General features: G+C 42.6%; 1 protein-coding gene and 1 long non-coding RNA gene across 2 annotated transcripts in view; one reads left to right on the forward strand and one right to left on the reverse strand.

The window, feature by feature from the left end:
* Positions 1-7,304, forward strand: part of LOC109306183 — a 21,730-nt gene extending 14,426 nt beyond the window's left edge. The window contains exon 3 of the long non-coding RNA XR_002099884.1: positions 7,294-7,304. This is a non-coding gene — a long non-coding RNA (uncharacterized LOC109306183). The remainder of the gene's footprint in view (positions 1-7,293) is intronic.
* KIAA1211L (KIAA1211 like) overlaps positions 1-8,680 on the reverse strand; it is a 77,963-nt gene extending 69,283 nt beyond the window's left edge. The window contains exon 1 of the mRNA XM_019529466.1: positions 8,613-8,680. The gene's annotated coding sequence lies outside the window, so the exon portion shown is untranslated. The remainder of the gene's footprint in view (positions 1-8,612) is intronic.
* Positions 8,681-22,452: the final 13,772 nt, after the last annotated feature.

The following is a 22,452-nucleotide window of genomic DNA, read 5'->3' on the forward strand; positions in this document are numbered from 1 at the left end:
CAGGGCGGCTAGGATCTGGAACCAACTTCCAAGAGAAGTGGTGCTGGCTCCTACCCTGGGGGTCTTTAAGAGGAGGCTAGATGTACACCTTGCTGGGGTCGTTTGACCCCAGTACTCTTTCCTGCTATGGCAGGGGGTTGGACTAGATGATCTACTCAGGTCCCTTCCGACCCTAGAAACAATGAAACCATAATCTTTTATTAGACCAAATGAGTAGTTGGAAAAAAGTTCTTAGCAAGCTTTTGGGAACAGTCACCCTTTGGCAGTCATAGGGAGTCTCCCTATCCTTATGTGAGCTACAACCTCAAGACTAACAGCATGCTTCTCTGTAGAGGGGAAAATACTGAAAAAACAAAAAGTCATTATGTGGCACAGGTAAAAGCAAGGAGCACAGAAGTGCAGGTGTGTTTCCAAGAGATTACAAGTGTGCTGTTGTAAACAAATCCTGGAACTGATACAGTCGGTCCTAGATCTGAAAGCAGTAAAAGAACTATGGTGTTAAGTAAGAGTCTACCAACATAGAGGATGTGAAATCAGAATATAAAACCAACTGTTCACAGAGTTACAGCCAACTTGGGATATTGTTCAAAGCCATTTATTTTTTGGTAAACTGTATCCATAGCAGTACTCTCTTAAAAGTATAGGAGTCTCATTTTACAGAGGTGTCTCATACTGGAGAAATGTTTATTTCCTGTAATAAAATGATGAATAATTACATATTTCTTATCCTGAACAGAAATTCCAAAATTAGGTACAGAAAAAGGCCTGAAAACACCTACCTGTTCAACCTGACTGCTTCACTGTATGTTTGTCTATATAAATGTCTTTTCTGTTTCTTCAGTATTTTCTAGCAATTCATGGACATCTGTAATATATCAAGCATTTACTCAAATATAAAACAAGGGAAAAGGCACCTTGTCCTATATTTGCAGACAAGGAAACCTCATTAAATACCCTAACATTAAATTGCTGCCAAAAGCAGCATGTGCTCAGTACATGGAAACCAGCTATGAAGTGGATGAAATGAAGCCAACACTAAACATGAATATAAAACATTGCCCATATTGAGCAAACTTACTGATGGGGAACATTTGTTTGGTGTGGCCCTTAAAGAAATAGGCAGTTGCTCCCCAAGGAGGGAAAGAGCATCAGGCCTGGAGGTACTGCAATACTAGCACTTGGAGAGGCTGAAGCAAGCTCCCACACCCTCCCCTGGTGCCAAAAATACTGATGGGAACCTACCACATTCTGTTTTTGCAAAACTATTTATTAATTTTATACATATAGATGTATATATAAAGTGTATGTCTGTATGTATGTCTGTATGTATGTCCTCTTATAACTCGGGAATGGCTGGTCCTATATTCTTTAAACCTTCTAGATCACTGAATAACACCCAAGGAAAATTATAGGCGAATTATTTTTCACTTGACCTTTTTTGGGGCTTTCAGTAACTGGGATTACTTTGATTCTCGGATAGCAAACTGGTACCACTCCATTTTGGATGCAGTGAATTCAGTTCAACTCTCATTATTATACACCCTTGCCTAACATCTCAGAAGAAAGCTGCTTCCATCATTCGGCAACCATACCCCTATGGCCGTTGGTTCAAGGTTTATTTTCCTCCCTCTCCCCCCCAACTATTTATCAATTTGCTCTGCATAAAGGATAATACAGAAAATGCCAAGGAAAACGACTTCAGCTCTTAGTGGCACTTCAGCTGCTGCAAAGAAGGATGCGAAATATAAGATTGCAAGAAAGTTACAGAAAGAAGGCACTACCCGGACCTCAAAAACGTAAGTTCCAGGCCTCCTGTGTGGTTGTGTGAGAGACCTATCTTGGAACCAAAGAACAAAACTGTTTCCCAATTAAATTGTCAGCTATTATAGAAAATATGAGTTGCTGAAATCATCTACAAATCTACTGACAGTATGACAGATCTGAATCAAGCTATTCACTATCTGGTAGTATTCCTTAATTCACTCGAGCCCCCAGGAATGCCATGTCATAATTAGACACTTAAGGTTGGAGCACCAATTATGTTACTAAGAAATTTAGATGCACTGAAATTATGCAACAGTACAAGGCTTTGAGTCATTAGTTTAAAAAAAGCATATAATAGAAGCCACCATTTTAACGAGATGCAAGAAGAGAGAGACCGTTTTCACTCCCCAAATACCGATAATTCCCACTGATTACCCTTTCGAATTCAAACAGCTGTGATTTCCAGTAAAGCTATGTTTCACTATGATGATAAACAAATCCCAACGGCAATCTTTAAAAATCACTGGTATTGGTTTAAGGGAACACTGCTTTTCACACAGAGAGTTATATGCAGTTTCCCCCAGAGTTGGTAGTTGAAGAGGGTTGTATATACTGGCACCAACAGGAAATCCACGAACATTCTTTACGAAGTTCTACAATAAAGATAATTCATTTAACACTAGAATTGGAATTGTCACCCCATGTTACTTTGTGTAGTGTTGTTGTATCTGGAGAAATGTCACTATGTTAAATATTAAAATGTTAAATATGTTGTACTATGTTCTTTAAAAATAAACAATACTTTTTACCTAAATGTATTATACTAAGTTCTTTGAAAATAAACAAACACTGCAATCACAAAAATAACAATCTGGGCAAAGAATGGGTACTTCTGCTAGTATATATATAAAACTATACCTCTACTGACCTGCCTTGTGACTGCTGTGGCTCACTTGACAGTCTAAAATACACCTTTAAAGTTACACCATTCTTAGTCCCATTATAAAAAACACCTCACACCTCCATGCCTGTGCTCCTTCGTGCCCGTCACTGTCACTTTTAACCATCACAGTTACACAAAGGACTTCCTCAGTGCTCTCACCCCCACCCCTTGGAAACCTTTTTTTTTTTTGGTAACATTTTATTAGAAAACAGACAATATCAAACAGATTTAAAAAGCACGCCATCTGAGGTCTCACAAAGGGAATACAAATATAATTTCAAGAAATTGTGTCATACTCACATGATAAACAACGTCTCATTCACTTTGCTTAAAACTCCAGTGTTATTCTGTGAACAACTTACCCTTTCTTCTTATATAACTACAGGTTCACGCATCAATACTTAACAGAAAGGTACTGACAAATCCCTCACCCACTCTTTCTGACAACAAAAGTTGTCCCTTAGTCTATCCTATACCTATACGAGGCTGAAACAACCCCCTGAAGTCCAGCCCTTGCCAGAGCGCTGTATCCCTTCCTTCCATCCCATGCTTTTCTCTACCTCTATAGAAGAGCAGCTCATGCATTGCTAACTGCAAACACTCTGACATTGAAAAACACAAGCCCTTTAGTGCCAACAGGGAACGCACTTTCCATAGTGCTACTTTGGTGCATGTGATAAGGACCCTCACACCCCATGACCCATCCGTCCCCTCTGTTAACCCATAGAGTACATTTTTGATAGTGATCCCCATTCCCCTTCCTGTCTCTTTCAAATAGATGGCTACCTTCTCTCCCACACCTTTTGTGCATAAAAACAGTCCCACAAGGCATGTGCTACCGACTCGGGTTCATCACAGATTTCTCTTGGGCACTTGGGGGACCGTGAGAGTCTCCATCGATGCAGCACCTGTCGCACTGGCAGTGCGTTTCACACGGCCCTCCACGCCAGCTCCTCATGCTCCCCTTTCCATTCCTTCCCCACCAGCCCTTTCCACACCCTTCTGACTTTCTCCGTTCTCAAATCCCCAACATCTGACATCCTCTGCTTCCTCCTCATGAACTTAAGGACTTTTCTGGCATCCGCCAGCCCTTCGACCCCTAACCCCACCAAGCCTTCCCTCTCAACAAAGGATCCAAGGTGTGCATATCACAAAAACAGGTCAGTACAGCTCCTCTGAAAAAGATATATGGTAGTGCCCATTGTCCTCAGTCCCCCTCAACGCCAACTCATTTTCAAGTCATGGTGAGCCATTACAATCAATATATTTTTACTTCCTCTTCATTCCCACAGCTGAGCAGCTCCTTTCTTTCCCATTTCCAATGATTCCTACAAACATCATAAAACGGGGCCTCAAAATGTTCACCCAGACTCCCTCTGTCACCGTCTCTCAGCCTGGTGCATGATTAGTGTGGCCCTGCCCCCCATGAGGTGAAGCCAGACCCTGCACCTCATCTGCATATAGATTTTGGAGGAACCAAGGACTTGTGACAAGAAAACCCAGTTCCAGTCTTGAGTGAATGAGGCTAATTAGCATGTGGAGCATGTGTGTGTGTATGTAGGGGTAATCAGGAGTATGCAAACATACTGAATAATGCTGAGCTATGGAGTCCCCATGGCTTGAAACACTGTTGACTCTGCAGGGGCCCTGCTAATAAACTGTATAGTAATTCACAAGACTTTTGGCTTCAACCTAATATCATGCATAGTTTGTACTATATATGTGTATTTATGGAGTACCTGTGCTAAAATGTATAGCAGTTTCAAAAAAGGTAATTTCTTGTCATCAATTCTGGATGAACTAAGTCTATGAATATGTATAGTAATTTCCCTATATGCAAAATACTACAGCATGTTTATTTCAAAGTCAGTGTTTTTAAATTTGCCCCTCATTTCCATGTGCTCAAGGAAGCAGAGACTCATAATAGGGAAGGAGAGGGGGAAAGAGTGGGGTGGGGAAAGGGAGTGTAAGGAAAGAAGCTGGGGAGGCAGAGGGCAAGGGGCTACCTGATCCCTTCTCCCCAGATTTATTTTCCCTGCTGTAGCAGTGGGAAGAGGACAAATTCAGGAGCAAACCTCCAATAATTAGATTTTATATCTGAATATTTATAATAAATTTAATGTTTTCCATACACAGAATCTAATGATGGGGGGCAGAAGGGTCATCTTATGTTCAGGTTCATCTTGTATTTGAGTAAATATGATATGTACAGCAGTTAACCTACTGTTATCTATGTTGTATAGCACAGCAATGTGAAAAGTTTGTGTAGTATCTTTGAAGATTTCTTTAATTTAGATAAAAGAAATCTACAGTGTTGGTTAACTTGTTTATACACTTTTGAACTCTATTATGTTATCAACAAACCCCTTTCAATTGTCCAAGGTCCTAGGTTACAAAAACCCTGACACAATGCTCAAAGTCAACAGAAAGATTCTCAGTTCACAATTTCAAAAGCTTCAATGGGTACCAAACAAAGCCCATGGTCTTAAGAGTGCAGCCCATGAATGAGATACTTATTGTCTTTTGCAACAAAAATTCCTTTAGAACTGAGTTGTGTTATATTGACCTATCTTTTCCAACCCTTACTGGAACCCACTGCCATCCCAGTGTTCTGGGCAATGGCACCAAGAAATACATTTAATAAAGTTTCCAAGCTGCCTGGTCAGTTTCACATGAATGCTGACCCCTAAAGGACAGTAAGGTTTCTGGAGGTTGTCGTCATTAATGAAAGAAAGCAAATTATAAAACGATAGAGGCATACCAATACACTGGTCTGATATCAGATCAGTACTGCTATAAAGAAAATTGGCTGTATCAGAAATCGGCCCAATGTGGCCGATAATTTTGCCAATAAATGCTCGCATTTGCGTACAGCTGCAGTGCTGCATGCAGGCAGCAAGGAGCAAAGCCCAGGAGTGTGGAGAGCTGCGTGTAGCTGGTAAGTCTGTTGTGGTGGAAGGGAAGTGGGGAGGGAAGGAGCACAGGAATGCAGATCAATGCTGCCTGTGGTGAGGGAGGGGGCAGGGGCAGGGGCAGAGGTAGGCGGTGCCCAGCAGCGGTGGGGCCCGGGATGGACCTGCAGATGGTCATGGGGGGCAGTTGCCACTGCTTCTTTCACCCTGAGAGGGCATGGGGGGGAGGGTGTGCCCCCAGATCTATGTGGGGTGGGGCAGGCAGGCTGCAGCTATGGGTTGGAGCCAGGGCTGCACTGGGGTTTTCTTGGCAGGGGCTGGGCTCAGGAAGGGGGCTACAGAGATGGGCTGCAGCCACCCCAAATTTCACTCTAGCCCCACTCCCAGTGCCGTTGCACAGCCAGCACAGGCCCACCTCTTCCTGGTGCATAGGTGGAGGTGGAGCATTGAGTCGGGGCTGCATCAGTCAGGGAGGGAAGGGGTGTGATTTGCCCCCCCACATCCCTTCCCTTCTTCCTCCCCTTCCACCACAATGGACTTACCAGCTGCATCGGAAATTGTATCGGTATCGGCTGATATCCCTCCTTAAAAATTGGCTATTAGTATCAGCCCCCAAAATCTCTATCAATGCACCCCTATAAAACAATATTGCTTCCCTTAGACATCAAAACAGATAAATAAATAAATACATAAATAAATAATTAAAATTACGTAACAGATGCATGAAACGTAAGCATCTCTGGATCTCAGGCTTGTTTTTCATTTGAAAGCTGTATTCTCGTTATGCCTATGCAGCAAATAAAGGAAGGATTATAAATTTGGGTATGTCTACCCATGCAGCTTTAATTTAGCTAACATGTGTAACAGCTGCAGTGTAATGTAGATTCAGCAGAATAAACTACACAGGAGTAGTTACCCAGTTATGAAACCACAGGCCCTCTTGATCTTGTGTAGCCTTTGCTATAGTCCAAGAGGTTGAGTCTTCACTGTTACTGTTACTCATATATAGATTAAAGCTAGGGTAGATGTGCTTAATTATTTAGAATTCATTTATGATACAAACCCTACAGTGGATATAAAAGTGCCTTATGTCCATAAAGTGTTATTCCTTTTCACAAATATGAACAAGTTATGCAATTGGTCCTATAAAAGATACCACCCACAAAAAAAGTCTTGCTTCTCGCATATTTCCTGGAGCATCAAAGCTACAACAGCATATCAATACTACCACATCCAAATGAACACATTTATTCTCATAAAACTGTGGTCCTATGAGGAAGGAGTAGTATGGATCATTATTTTAGTATTGTCCAAGCATTAGAACTTGTGTGTAGACAAAGGAGTTCAGGGGTACTGTTAACCAAAAAAAAGAAAGAAAATCACATTTCCACCCAAATATTTTGTATTTAATGTTGTTGCAAGCTTCTTCCAAAAATATGAAGGTGGAAACTTATAACACATACTGTTATTGTATTCCCTTTTTCCACCCCCTCTCTATATTAGCCTGTTTTGAAAGTATTTTGTGAATAGTCAGCATCACTGTTTCATTGCTGGTGCAGACTCTTTTGCTGCAACGTGTTTCACACGACCAGGAAACCAGAAGCATAAAAAGGCAGCAGGTGGGTAAGGCAAAAAAAGGGGCTGGGGGGAAAAGGCTCACAAACAATTCCAAAGGGGCTTTCTAAACATCCCCAAGGGATCAGGAAGGGAAAAAAACCTTTTATAGTTTTGTTTTGTTTTTCACATCCAGGCATACTATAATAAAAGCTGTGTTATCCGGCATCCATGGGGAATGGGAAGTGACAGTTAATCAAATATGCCAGTTATCTGAGAGATGTCTTTGCCTGTTTGGGCCACCGCCCCTCCCGCTGCATCCAGTGTGCCAAGGCTTTTGCTCCCTAGTGTCAGTGTGCCAGGGGACAGGGAGGGGGGCCCCGCACAGGCTGCTTTGCCCCAGGCTGTGGTCCAAAGTTGGTGAAGTGGGACTTGGCAAAACTGTAAGTGCCACAGTGGGACTTCCAGTTTCGCTTTTGCCGCGTTGATCAGCATGCCGGTTAATAAAGCATGCTGATTAATAAAGTGCCGGACAGCACAGCTTTTGCTGTATTTAGAGGATAGTACCTCTGAAAATTAATCATTCTAACTTAGTTATATGTCAAGACATTCATTTTAACAGGAATCCTTTAAATAAGTACTCCATGAAATTTATGTTTTTAAGGGAACAGATCTTTTAGAAAATGAATATAAATTCCAAATTGCAAGGTTACAACTCTTCTATAAATGTCTGAGTGCTCTGCATATGCAATAGAGTGGGCCTTACTCTTGATGTTATAAGCTTTCTTTCACACGTACACAATGTTTTAAATGCATAATCATAATATGCAACTGTATCCTTCATATATGGGTTCTTGTAACGTTTTTCCCCCCCAATAACATAAGATCTTTTAACAAAAAGCACAGTTTTATCCATATTTTAGCAGGTTGTAGAAGCCTTAGAAATGGACAGCTCTGTGTAGCTATTATTATTTTTAAATGATTTAAGATTAGTGTTGTTTTATATGACAAAGCACAAAATGTGCTTTTATTTTCCAATTAACTTCCACAAAGGTTTTTGCTGTGAAATAAATTATTATAATTAGGGACCTACTTAATTTGTAATTTTGTGGATTTCATGGAAACCACAAAATCTGCAACTGTCCAGAAATCAACTTAAGAAAAAAGCAAAAAGCAGCCAATCTGGGAGGAGCCAGGACCAGCTCCTGCGCCAGCATGGATGCATTTTATGGCTGGGCACCAGTGCCAATTCACCAGCCAGCCCCTCGAAAGGGGAATAAAAACCCTGATAGACAGGAGGCAGGAGGAACCGGAAGTGGGTTCGCTGGTGGGCACCGAGCAGCCCAGAGCAGAGCAAAGCCCCACTGAGGGAAAGTGGTGGCAGCCTCAGCAAGGGGCTTTTGGGAATCATTTAAGCAAAGAAGGGCTACAATACTCACCTGAGACAGAGCTGTGGACTCCTGACGTCTCCAGACTGGACTGGACCCACCAGGAACCTGAGGAGAGAAGGAAAGACAGCTGTCTACACCATGGCAACTACAATCCAGTGAGAGAGGAAACGGTGCTGGCAGACAAGGTTACCCAGGGTCAGGAAGAAGCTAGGCCAGTCCCACTACAGCCTATGCAGAGCAGGACGAACTGACATCCCCATACAGTGGTACCGTAACCAAACCAAGAAGACCAAGACTCAACATCATTGGTTGGCGTTAGGTGGGCTATAGGGGAGGTGGTGCCCCAAACAGGAAGATTGGATAGAGGGGACCAGGAGGCACAGGACATACATCTTCCTCCCAATTAAATACATTTATTACAGTAAAGACATGGCAGGAGAGAAACCCTGAAGACCCTCTGAAATCTGATCCAATATCAGGTTGTCCTTTTCCCGAGCAACAGCAATGTCTGAAAAACCCATGTGGACAAGACGCACCGGTGAACAGCACGGAAGATTACAATCCCAATTTAGTGTTATCTAATTGTGTTATCAGGCATTCTCCATCCAACTCCATCCATTAAAAAAAATTAAAACCAATAATTATTTATAGGTTCAATGCAGCATTTGAGAATCTGCTAAAGTATCTCAGAGAGCATTTTAACAAGAAAGTGACATTTAAGATTTGGAATTTGTTTCAAGAGATTTTAATACAATTAAATCAGCACTACCCTATGAGTTCCCTTACCCTTGTAAATACAATGGGCTGCTATAGCAAATTTAATAAATAGGTATTATCTTTATATCGCTGCATGATATGACTCAGGCAGTGGGGGTTGGACTAGAAGACCTCTTGAGTTCCTTCCGAATTGTACTTCTATGATTCTAGGTATTCTGCTATAGATTTTTATGAAATCTGTCGCCCGCTGAAGTTAGGTTGGTCTGAAAAACAACAAAAAATAAACTTTTTTTGGTATATTTCAACTTTTCCTAACAAACTGATTTGGCCAGACTTACTTCAAAGGCTAAGCAGACTTCTGAAAAGTTTGAAGAAACCTGGTCACATGTTATATGTGTGTGTGCATGTACCAATGCAACAAATAATTTAAAACTCACACTGTAGTAGTAGATTGGATTTGTGCAAACAAGTGGTTTTCAGCATGAGTACATTCTGCAACTAAGTACAGAATATTTAGTAATTTCCTTAGGGTATATTAATGGAGTCAAAACTATGGAACCTCATTTATTTTGCAAACTATGCTTAATTACATGCCAGTGTTAATCAGTTAAAAAAACAAACAAAAAACCTATCATCTTTTCAAAGCAATCTGTCACCAAGTGTTATCTTCCCATATTATACTTATTATTATATGCTATTTATATAATAATAGTATATTAATAGTATAATATAATAATAGTATATTATAATATACTATTACAAATGGTAGACAGAAGTCATGAAACTCTCTTAGGCTAGGGACAGACATTCAAAAAGCTGGATCCTGAATTGATTCAATCTTTTCAGGTTAGTCTAAACATTCACTTTTGATTCTTGAAATGGAGACACATGCCTGCAGTGGCTCAGGCCAGAAGCTGGGGGGTGCTGCAAGACTGAAGGGAAGCTGTCCAGGGAGCATGGCCGGGCTACCGGCAGGAGCTAAGTATGATTGGGGAGGGGTTTAAACCCCTACTCTGGCCTGCAGGGACCCCAGGAGGGGTGTCCCTGGAGGGGGAAACGGGAAGCAGCCCTTGCTAGGCTTGTCTCTTGAGGCCAGATACCAGCCCAGGCAGTGCCTCAGGTAAAGGGGAGTGGGATTCAACTCCCCTATATCTAGGCAGGTATGGGACCCCAGCCAAGGTCTGCCCAGCTTTCCCCCCTACTCCTGCATGGGTAGCTGGGGGTCTGGTCAGATCCAGCCAGCATGGCTGGGCTATCCATCCAGGGCAAGGGCTGTGGAGCTGCGGGGCTGAGCCACGCCAAACTGCAGATGCTGCTGAGGGCAGATGTGGAGGGGCAGATGCCGCCGGGGGGTGGTGATTGCTCCTGGCTCTCCATGCCCAGGTGGGGCAGGGCTGTCATGGAGCCACAGCCAGCTGGGCAGGGACCTTCCCAGCAGCTATGGCTCTGTGACAGCCCAGCCCAGCAACACAGGCAGGGGCTGGCTGGGTAGCAGGCTACCTGGTTGGCTTGGAGGTGCTGGAGGGCCCTGAGCCTGGCAGTTGCCCTCACACCTTGTCTTGTGGAGCACCTGGCAGCTGCAGCCACATCAAACTGGTTGGCTTGGAGGTTGGCCAAGGGGCACAGGCACACAAAGTTAGCACAAGGAAAACAAAGGCAGGAACACGAGCTGACTGTCCAGAGCAGTAATCCTAAATGGGGCAAGCTACTACAAGCTAGCTTTCAGTGACTGCAGAGTAACAGTACATACGTGAGCAGTTGCCATGGAACAGCTGTAAATCTCTTCCCCTCCTTTATTTTAAAGGAAGTTGCTTGTGGTCCCATGCTAGGTCCCAAACCCTGGACTAGTGCATGATCAGCTACCTGCTCAGTGCTCTCAAAAGTCTAGGCACAAGCTACAAATGCCACTTTCATTTTTCTTGACTTGATGGCCTGGTTGTCCAAGTTTAGCCAGAGTTTGTACATGCGAATAACTGCAATCCTTTAGATTTCCCAGCTGACTGCAGTACTTGACTCATCACTTTTGCGAGGCTCACTCAGTATGATATGGGGGAATATGCAGTGTATGTCAATTCATTCACAAGAAAAAGCAAAATATGTTCCCCATGGAAATGCATAAAGTTGATCAGATCTGACATTAGAAATTACAACCTCCACCCTGCATAAGCCTTAGAAAAACTGCTTGGTTATTCATTTTTTCAGCTGGACAAAGTAGACTTCATACTCAGTGCCCAGCTAAAACACTGTTAAACAAACTCCAGGCTTCCTGTCATTCCAAGCAAACTTACACTTCAGATATGTCAACTATTTTTTACTCAAGATGGTACTATAAGTATAAAACCCTCCAAAAGGTCATTTTTGGATAGCTGCTTCTTCCACAAAGGGATAATGGAAGATTATATGCATTTCTGTGGTCTCTCTGACTGTCTCCAAATAAGGGTAATGCATGAGCTTTAAACAAATCAGACAAGCGTGGAACAATTTTAATCCCCAAGTAAATAAATCCCTTGGGGACTAGGCTGCAAAAAACAATGGCCAAACCTATTAGGCCTAACTGGCTTAATATGGCTCCAAATCTGGTTTCTATAATGAACCTTGAAGCTACAAATCCTGTCACAAGAATTCATTGGATACATATGATCAGCCATCAGCACAGAAAGCCTGATTACATCCAGAATGTTTCATTCTCACAACAGATGTGGGAATTTGCTAGATTACTTTAGAGCTATGATTAGAATCTAATGGAAAAAATAATATGGTAATGGGTATTAAATCTTTTATGTGCATCTACATTTAGCCCAGGGAACTTCCTTTTTCCTTTCCCATATTTAAGGCCCCATACAAGCAACCTCTCTTCTGCTCAAGAGAAGTGCTATGGTTTGGTCACATAACCCTTCGTAGCAACATGTCCTAAAACCCTCTGTAGCAACTCTGAAGCACTCCCTCCTATTGCAAGAATCAAATACAAATCTCTTATAGGTAGCACAAATAATTAATGCCTGAACCCCGCCCCTCCCCCCCCAAAATGAATGCCAGGAGCAGCACAAGAAAACTACTGTTATTTCCCTCTTCTCAAATAAATCTTCTCCCCCACTTTAGCACCTTTCCGTGTAATACAAAATCATTTGGGTTGAAAGAGACTTTTAGTAAGTCATCTTGGAGTTGTATTTTCAAAAGATAAAGGGCTTATTGAGATTTGCAAAAGCACCTGAAACAAGTTAGATGCCTAATTCCCACTGCAATGGATGAGTTACGCACATAACCTGCTTAGGCACCACGGAAAATCCCATTCAGTAGGTTAGATACCTGACCCTCATCTTTTTTCTGTGGAAATTAGGCATCTGACCTGCTTAGGTGTTTTTGAAAATCTCAGTATGCATCAGTCTGCATTTTCAGGTAGCTACAAGCCTTTGAAAACCTACCCTAGTCCATTTTGCTACTTTGTGGAATAAGATGTAATTGTAATAATAAATACAAAATGTTTCTTTACTCTTTCCTGCTCCCCCATAATTACATTACTTATAATCTTCATATATTTTTGTTTGAAGATCTTCATTCAGACCTATTCTGAGCAACTTGGTACAACTCCCATAGACATTTCTAAATTAAATTCAGCAGTCTTAAATGACAATGTGAGCTTGTCAGGAACACCTGTCAAGCAGTTTAATTTTGTACAAGGAAATCCAGGACAATCAGTCTTAAAAGAGAAAAGACAAAAGTTTCAGAGTAAGGCTTCTCCTCACTGACGCATATAACTCAGCATTCAATACTCTCAACAATCAGACACTGTAAGGTAGTGATTTGCAACCAGGGTCCCATGGGCCCCTGAAGTGCCTTGAGATCCTTTTAGGAGTGCCACTGGATACCGCTCAATATTAGCACTGTTAGGGATACAAATATCTATATATGGTTAATGAGATAAACTCAGAAATTTCAAAATAGGAATCCGTAACAGACATTTGGGAATCCCTTGTAGATGGCATTTTTCAGGGGGTGGCCTTGAGTCTAAAAAAGCTGAGAATCATTGATGTAAAGTATTAGTGCATGTACTGCCTCATTTCTGCCTGGGGGGAAAACACTGCAAACGTTTTAATGAATCACTTTTCTTAGACTGCAGCATACCATTCCATGATATTAGGGTTACATGCAATTAAGCAGAACCTTCTAAAATATTTTACATGTTTTCAGTTTATTTGGGGGAAGAAGTGCAAAAGGTCTAAGCTATGTGAATCTAAAAAGTAGTTACTGTTGCTTGTGGTACTGATTGCCAGGGACATGTCTGATAAAGGGAAAGTAAGGGAATACCTTGACCTGGACTAGCAAATTGATTATGTTAACATGCTCCTGTTTATCAAGTTATTTTAAAAGAGTTTTAACCAACCTGCAATGAATCAAAAAACCTTTAGATATGCACCTAATGCAAGTGTTTATTTGAGAATGGTGCATTGGAACATATTGTATCTGAATTACAATTCCAAGTCCCTATAAACAGACAACTTGGAGAGAAAAGTACACCCATGCAGCAGCAGTGCCTGTGACTCCCCTGGCAGTCTGCTGTCATCAGCTTTCAGGGATGGTGTGTGGTGGGAACTAAATTAGCTCTGCTTTTTATACATGATGGCCTACATTTTCAAAGTCTAATTTGGGACAGTTTAAAAAAGATCCAATTTTCCAAAAATACCAAGCACTAACTCTTGGGTTTCTAAAGCATCCTTTCAACTTGGGCACTCAAAATTGCTAGTCAGCTTTGAAAATTTAGACTACTTATCTTTATTGCTAAATGATAACCCTACCTTTCCTGCCTGTCTGAAAATCTCCTCTGAAACGATGTTGAAAGAGTTATTTCTACTTATATCATTTATCCTTAACTCTTTGTATTACACAACCGTGACACCAATATGCAGCTACAACAGCTGGTGTGAACAGTCTAGATGAGAGCAAGAAAGAAAGAATACAGAGATCAGGATTTGTATGCTGACACCTGAGAGCTGCCAACCTGAAATGGCTGAACATTGAGTTCTGTTTCTGTGAGAGCTATGGTGAAAAGATTCCTTTCTTTCTCTTTGTGTTATGGTTGTTTGTAGCTTAGGTGCATGTTTGCATGTGTACCCATGCTTGAAAAAAAAAAATCAGGACACAAGTAGTGCTGGGGTCTATCGTTGAAGCTCTAACTGGGCACAAGTAGTGCTGGTATAAAAAATAGTAATAAAAGGTGTTCAAACCCTGAGCCAGTGGCTTCACTCAGCCTACAGGACTGCAAGACAAAGATAGAATCAAACTCATGTCTTCTGCACAGCAGTACAAAGATCTACCAACTAACCCAACAGGCTGGGCTGACCTTTCTCTACTTAACACCGATCAATAATACCACAATGACTTCAGTACCTGTACTGCTCACATAAACTCAGATTACTAGCTGGCAGTTCTGTTCTTCCCTCCCTAAAGTTTTTTGGCATAAAAACAGTACTGAAGGCAAATAACTAATTTAGGGGGAAAAAAAAACAGATCAGGTAATTGAGCAATCATCTTAAATTGGATTTGCAGTACAAATACATTTGTAGCTTTAGTGAACAGTATATGAAAGTCATAGGACTACTTAAAAGTGAGTTTACTCCAAATTCCTGACTGAAACAAGGTGAGGGTCATTTGAAATCAAGATTTAAACAGTGCAGTCTTGAACTACTTTTAGCAAATAAACTTTTTTAAGCTACTCACTGTCATAATAGCCACATCTGAACATTCTCACCCCCCCAAACAATTTAGTGTATTGAAAACTAAAAGAAATGAGTAAATAGTGAGCTTTGTATTATGCAGAGTTCTGAGGAAAAAGAAGGGGTAAAATTTTTAAGCAAGTGACATACGGAGCACTGCTGATGAAAGATAGATATCTTTAGGGGATTGGATGCATCTTTAAATATTAAATGTGTTGATAAGTTGTATCTGTTTATAAATACAGATAAAAAAATTAAAAACCCACATAACGGTATGGGCTTAGGCCTGGATCCTGTCTGCCTACAGAGCAAGAGGATGCTCAGCAAGAGGGATGGTGGCAGAACTAGCTCCAGAGGCAAGACACAAGTGTAAATCACAGCTACCATGGTTTTGAGCTGCTTCCCTATGAGCATCAGTGCTTCCCAGGAAAACATGAACTCAGAAAATTCCAGTAAAGAGTGGACATTCAACCTCCCAGACTGTCTTCCTATCCCAGAAGGTTAGAAGACATGAAAGGAAAGGGCACCTACACGCCTGCCCCACATCTGCTCCTAATTAGAAAGCTCCAGCAGCCTTGGCATCATGTGTATTTAGTGTCCCCACATTTCAAAATGGTGACAAGGTGCTTTAACTAATACACAAATACATGAGCACTGAATACATGAGACACTGTGGGTGTTTTAATTAGAGCACCTCTAATTAAAATGCCTCCCTCCCATACTGGAGCATGTGTAAAGACACCCAAACATGGTACCCCCATTGCCTGTCAGTTTTTCCCTATGAATTTCTCTTCTGTTGAAGTACTCCTGCTTCCAACTGGCTGAGATCATGTAAGGCTAGAGGTAGGTAACAAGAGGAACGAAATGGGAGGAGGTAGGTAACAAGAGGAAAGAAATGGGAGAAAGGTGGCACTTCTGGCACCCTACATTCCTGGTGCTTCCTCCACTGTTCTGGAGACTTGGAAGACCCTCAAATCTCTTTGGCGACTGGGCACCCAATATGCATCTCTAGACCCAAATTCCTACGTTCATGAGCCTGCATTCTAGCCTGGGTCCTGAAATCTTAGGCTCATGAAGCCTCCTGTAATTTAATTAACACACTGGGTCCATGCTGCTTCTAAGAACGGGGAATTCTTCAAGGAGAATTGCTAGGAAAGGTAGGATGTATGGGTTGTCTTATTCTGAGTCCTACAGGACTTCAAAAGAATTTTTATTTACTTAAATCACTCTGAAATACAAGCATTTAAGGACAGTAACTCTTGGCTGTATTGAAAAATAACCTTTTCTTTTAACAACTATATTTACAGTTTTGGCTACTGTGTGAAAGAAAGCATTTACCAAAAAAAAAAAAAAAAGCATAGTGTTGAGAGTACATAAAGTTATCAGGAATTGTTTCAGATATGCAGTGCTAGGAAAAGTCGCCACCAACAATGTTGCCTACGTTCTACAGATAACACTATACCATATCAGCCCTTTTTTAATCAAAAGGAATTTCTTTTGTTTAAAAGTTAACTTGTTTTGAGCTGTTGCACTTAAAAATGGGTTTTTAAACCTAGTGCTCTAAGAATTACAAACTATGGAAGCTTGGGACAGTCACCCAGGAGGACCATACAACAACAGCCCGCACTTATAGGGAGAAGATACTAGCAATAGAAATCAAGGACAATATGAAGTCCTTCTTTAGGTATATAGGGAATAGGAGGAAAACAAATGGCAGCACAGGGCCATTGCTTTAACAGCTCAGGACAGCTGGTTACCAACATGCAGGAGAAAACTGAGTTCCTGAATGGCTACTTTACTTCAGTATTTCACCAGACTAAGGGGAAAATCATGCTAGATAAGGTTCAGAATGGGCATGGTTGGAATGACCACCTTCCTACTGTTGACATTGAGACAATATGTGATCAGTTAGAAAAGTTAGACATTTGTAAGTCAGCAGGACCGGATGAACTTCATCCAAGAGCACTGAAGGAGCTGGCTGAAGTCATTGTGGAACCTCTGACGAAACTCTTCCAAAACTTGTGGCACTTGGGGGAGATCCCTGAAGACTGGAAGAGGGCCAATGTTGTGCCCATCTTCAAGAAGGGAGAAGAGAGAACCCAGGCAACTATAGGCCAATTAGCCTAACTTCTATCCCAGAGAAAATCCTAGAAAAATTTACCAAGAAGTCTATGTGCGATAAGCTTACAGAAGGTAGGATTCTGAATAGTAGCCAGCATGGCTTCATCAGAGGCAGGTCTCATCTTACCAATCTCATCCCTTTCTACAGCCAGGTAACTCGCTTCACCTGGATAAGAGAGAGGAGGTCGACATTGTGTACCTAGACGTCTAAAAGGCCTTTGATCTGGTATCCCACGACGTTTTCATGGGAAAATTGGAGGATTGCGGGCTTAACTGCTTGACAGTTAGTTGGGAGGAAGCTGGCTGCAGGGAGGACCCAGAGAGTTCTAATGAGCAGATCTGTGTTGTCTGGCGAGAAGTGGCCAGTGGTGTCCCTCAGCGGTTCATGCTTGGTCCAGTGCTTTTCAACATCTTTATCAATTATTTGGATGTGGGGGTGAAGAGTTCACTGGCCAAGTTTGTGAATGACTCCAAGTTATGGGGGAGTGTGGTCACGTTTGAAGATAGGCTACAGATGTAGGCGGACCTAAACAGGCTGGCAAGTTGGACAATAGGAACCAGATGAAGTTCAACTCTGAGAAGTATAAAGCGCTCCATCTGGGGACAAACAATCCCCAACATACTTACAGGCTTGGTGGCACCAATTTGACTAGCACCATGATTGAAAGGGACCTAGGAGTAATAATAGACCATAATATGAACATAAGCCTTCAGTGCGATGCTGTAGCTAGCAGGACAAACAATACTCTGGCATGCATCCCATGTCCCCCCTACCACGGCCAATCTTGCCAACTGGAGTGGGGGTTCCCCCATGGCCAATTGTGCTGGCCAGGAAGCATGAGCAGCACTCCCAGAAGCGCCAGCAGCACTTCACCTGGTGCCCCCCCTCCCTGGCTGGTGCTCACAGAGGGGGCATTGGCACGCCTGCCTGCCCACTGCCTAAGTGGGGAGCTGCCTGTCAGAGAGTGCACTAGCACTCTCGGGGGTGCATGTGCACCCCCTACTCATTGCCACTGCATCCACCAACGTATGTCAAGCAAAACCAAGGAAGTGATTCTTCCACTTTACTCAGCACTGGGGAGACCGCAGCTGGAGTACAGCGTCCAGTTCTGGGCACTGCACTTCAACAACGATGCGGAAAAGCTTGAGAGAGTCCAAAGAAGAGCTGTCCATATGAACAGAAACTTGCAAGGCAAGCCATATGTAGAAGCGTTGATGAACTTGGGCCTCTTCAGCCTAGAAAAGGCTGAGAGGGGACTTGGTAGCAGCTTACCACTACATCAAGGGCTTGGCAAACAACTGTTCATCATGGCACCCTTGGAGAAAACCAGGAGTAATGGTCACAAACTCCTGGAAGATTGTTTCAGGCTTAACACTAGAAAAAACTTCTTCACAGTCAGGGAGTCCAGACTTTGGAATAAACTCCCGCCAGATGTGGTGCAATCACCTACCCTAGAAATCTTTAAGAGGAGACTGGATGGTCACCTTGCTGGGGTCACCTGATCCCAATTGTCTTTAATGCCTAGTCCAAGGGGCCTGGACCTGATGATCTAGCGAGGTCCCTTCTGGCCCCTCACAATCTATGAATCAACACAACACTCCACTGACTAACAGCAGAAAGGCTTGCTTTAATAACTACCAACAATCTATAAAATTAAATGACTGAAAAAGACTCTTTCCCAATGTAAAATGAGCTATTATAGAGGTCCTAGTTTGTATTTAGCTGCAGCAGTGTTTTCTCACCAATGCAGGCAGGGAAGCTGGTCTAGTTTTCCTTCACTGAGCGGGGTCTTTTGCTGGTTAAAGTGGATGCAGTATGGCTTCTTGATCTTTCCTGGACTGCACACCTTGCTGGCAGTTCTGTCTCGCTTTATACTGTTTAATTATATAGCTTCAAAGCACCTTTTCTTGATGGCTGGCTGGTTAAAGTCCAAACAAAACAGGGAGGAAAAAGGTGACCATCATATTATAATTGTTAAATTGCCTGGCTCCTGTGTTTGGATTTGTCCAGATGTGAAGACTTCTGTGTCTCACACCCACTGATGAGCTCAGCAATTAAATGTTATGGGCCTTGAGTGGTCAAACAGGATGCTTAGAGGCACTGGTTACTGGACCTGTATCTGGGTATTTGTTTATCAATGGGGCAAACTTGCAATAGCTTGTACCGGTGATGGTCTATTACAAAACTTCAGGCATACATTGAATGATTGAGACATTTAGTTACACTAGCTCAGCCTTTTTCTCTGGCTTTCTTATCTTGGAGATACACATGTGATTAGGGTGTCAGGTCTCTGGCAACAATTTTCCTTTTAGAGGAACCATCACTCTTTTTATTTTATGGTATGGGTCTGGTATTGGGTACTGCAAGCTCCTCTCTCTCTCTCTCTCTCAGTGGGTTGCAAGCCGTTAGCAGAGTTTGATATTCTTTCTTGCAGGCTTGTTACCACAACCTAGTCTTGCCCCAGCCACTGTCTTGCATTTTTGTGCAAGCAACACTTCCAAGCTCTCACAGCTGTTATAGCCTGCATGAGCCACATAGTTTTAATATAGTTTCCTTGACTATAAGTTTCTTTTGTCTTGTAATCTGCAACTCATGAAAGGACCAGGACCAGACAGAAAAGTGGCAGTTTGAGGGCATGCTGGACCATGCTGGATTACGCTAGAGCACCGCATGCAGAAAAATTTGGATTTTAGGTTACTATTTTTCATCTGAAAATTGGGGATTTTTCTTTTTTTAAATCAGAGAAAAACCAGGATCCCTGCTGATCAGAAAAGGGTGCCATTTAAAAAAAAACAACAACCTCCCCAACCTTTTGCATCTTGGCACCACTGCAAATGATACCAGTACTGCTTGTTTTTGCTGTCAGGTCCATTTAATATGCTTAAACTATAAACCCAAACTGCTTTCCCTATTTCCCCAGGTGCCAAGAAACCCAACTGTTCCTTGTTTGACTGCCAAGATTTCCCACTTAACACCAAAAATAATTCACCCAACAGATATACACGCTCTCAGTTCAAAGTTCTGCAGCACCCTGAGCATTCAAAATATATAGGCAGCAGAAAATAAATTACAAGTAATACCAAATTAAATCACACTAGGACTACTGTCATGACTGTATTATTCATTTTTAGACTAAATTCAATTTAAAGACCTTCCATTTTAAACTTATGCTGAAGCTGCCAAAGAATCTCCAGGGTACTGCACAGCAGTACAGTAGAATCCAGTACACCTCACTGCAGAATTCTAGGTAATCTTGCCACTGAATACACAAGGCCATGGGCAGAGTGAGGAGAATCAAGTCCCCAGAACCAAAAACAAGGGACAGTAAGAAAAGGGGGATGCAAGCAGAAGGCCTGAAACCCTCTCCTGTGGCGGGACCCAAGGCAGGGCCGACCTGCCCTGAAAAGAAAGAGAAAAGCCCTGAGGACAGGGCAAACTTACCTTTATTAGGAGAAGTGGAGCTGGACGAACCATGCTGGGATGGACTGCCCACATAGTTCATCAGCTGCTTTTATTGCTGGCTGGGGGCAGCAAGGGCGGATGACATCATCAGAAAACGCTGCCTGGCTGATTTCAAAGTCAGCAGCAGGGAAATGGCTGAGGGAGCACCACCAGAGCCAGATGGCCAGGCTGCTCCTTGAGCCACATACAGCTTGCATCAGCAGCCTGGTGCTGGCAAGGTTCCGGTGGAAGGATCCAGGACTGGCTGAAGGAGGCACCATGCTGGCTCAGCAGGGCAACCAGGCCAGGGAGGACAGTGTCAAGGGATCTTGGAGCTACAAACGTGAGTGGAGTGAGCTGAGGCCCCATTCCCCAACCTTTCCTTTTGTGTTTTAATTTGTTCTGAGTTATCTTGAGGCCCCGAGGCAGGGAGAGGGGTCACGAATGACCTGCACAGATCAAGAGGAGTCAGGCCAGCACAGTGGACAGCTGCGCAGCATGGGAAGACCTGGCGCTTTGTCAGGGATGGTCCAACGTCCCGGAATCATCCCAGGCAAGAAGAGGCCAGGAGATGAGCAGGAGGGAGAGAGGACAGGCGAAGACATCAGAGCGCGATCCGGCAATCCACCCTCTGGCCATCCTGAGGGCTGGTGCATGGCTGGGGTGTAGGGGAGGTAGAGCCCCACGAACGCCCACTGGGGTAGTGCCCAGTCCACAAGGAGCTATGAGAAGGAGCCCCACCACTGAAGGGAAAGATCAAATTGTGGCAGACAAGTATTAGGGTCCGCTTTGGGGTGAACGTGACTCAACATCAAGGCCACAGGAACACATCCTGCAACTGGCACTGGGTGCACATTCCAAAGCAGCAAGAGAATGCCTACACGAGGCCAGGCAGGTGCAGATACATCTATCTGCTTTCTTTGGAGTGATTTTGCTGTATGAAATTAGTGTCAAAGTATTCTTCCTCAGTGACCCTGTTGTCTGAGCTTTTTGTTTAAGCTCTATTGTCTGTGTTACAGTTCAACAGTGTTATTGTCTGTGTTACCTTATATCCCTATAATTGGAGAACAGTATATTGAATATTTTAAGCCCAATGAGCTTTAAGGAAATTAACTTATATTCAAGTTTCCTTGCACTTTCTTATATTTTGGAGTGCCTGCAAAGCTACATAACAAATCTGCAGCAATAAATGCGTGACAATCCCATTGTGCACAAATACAGAAAGCTTCTGACAAGGATCTGTGTGTTTTGAATCAGTGTAATATAACGCATCTCAACAGACCAAAACAAACATGGTCAGTTCAACACCACAAAGAGCTCTGTGAAAGCAATTGTAATGTTTGAATACATTAAAATAAATTATTTTGGTATTGCCAGATGCATCAGGGTCACAGCTGTTAAGCGAACAGACCCTGAAGAGCATCAGAATTAACACACATGGATTGACCAAAAGGCTGGAAACCAGGGTTTGGGAAGATACCTTCCCACTCTGTACCCTGTGTATTCTGGAGGATCTTCATCTACAGCAGCACTGAGATGAGCTTACTGATGTGTGACAGTCAAAGATCAGCTCTATGAGCATTCTGAAGTCTACAGCAAGACAGCACTGAAGGACTCCATCCTTTGTCACATGAACAACTATCTAATCCCCAGTTAGTCGGACTGTATACAAATAAGGAAGGCTTGGCCCTAGATCATTAGCTAATAATATTATACTAGCCCTGCTGTATCTATAATGCAGCTTTCTTTCCCACTACAGTACATATTTGGCTGAGATGTGCTGATTTTTTAAACACATTTTGCTTCTTCAACAGTTCATTGTCCACCATGGAAATATCGTCTTTTAAATCAATTCTTTAACAAGCTTTTATCATAACTTTAAGTAACACATAACTGC

The sequence above is a fragment of the Crocodylus porosus genome, unplaced genomic scaffold (genome assembly GCF_001723895.1).
Source record: "Crocodylus porosus isolate Cpor-Errol unplaced genomic scaffold, CroPor_comp1, whole genome shotgun sequence".
Taxonomy (NCBI): domain Eukaryota; kingdom Metazoa; phylum Chordata; order Crocodylia; family Crocodylidae; genus Crocodylus; species Crocodylus porosus.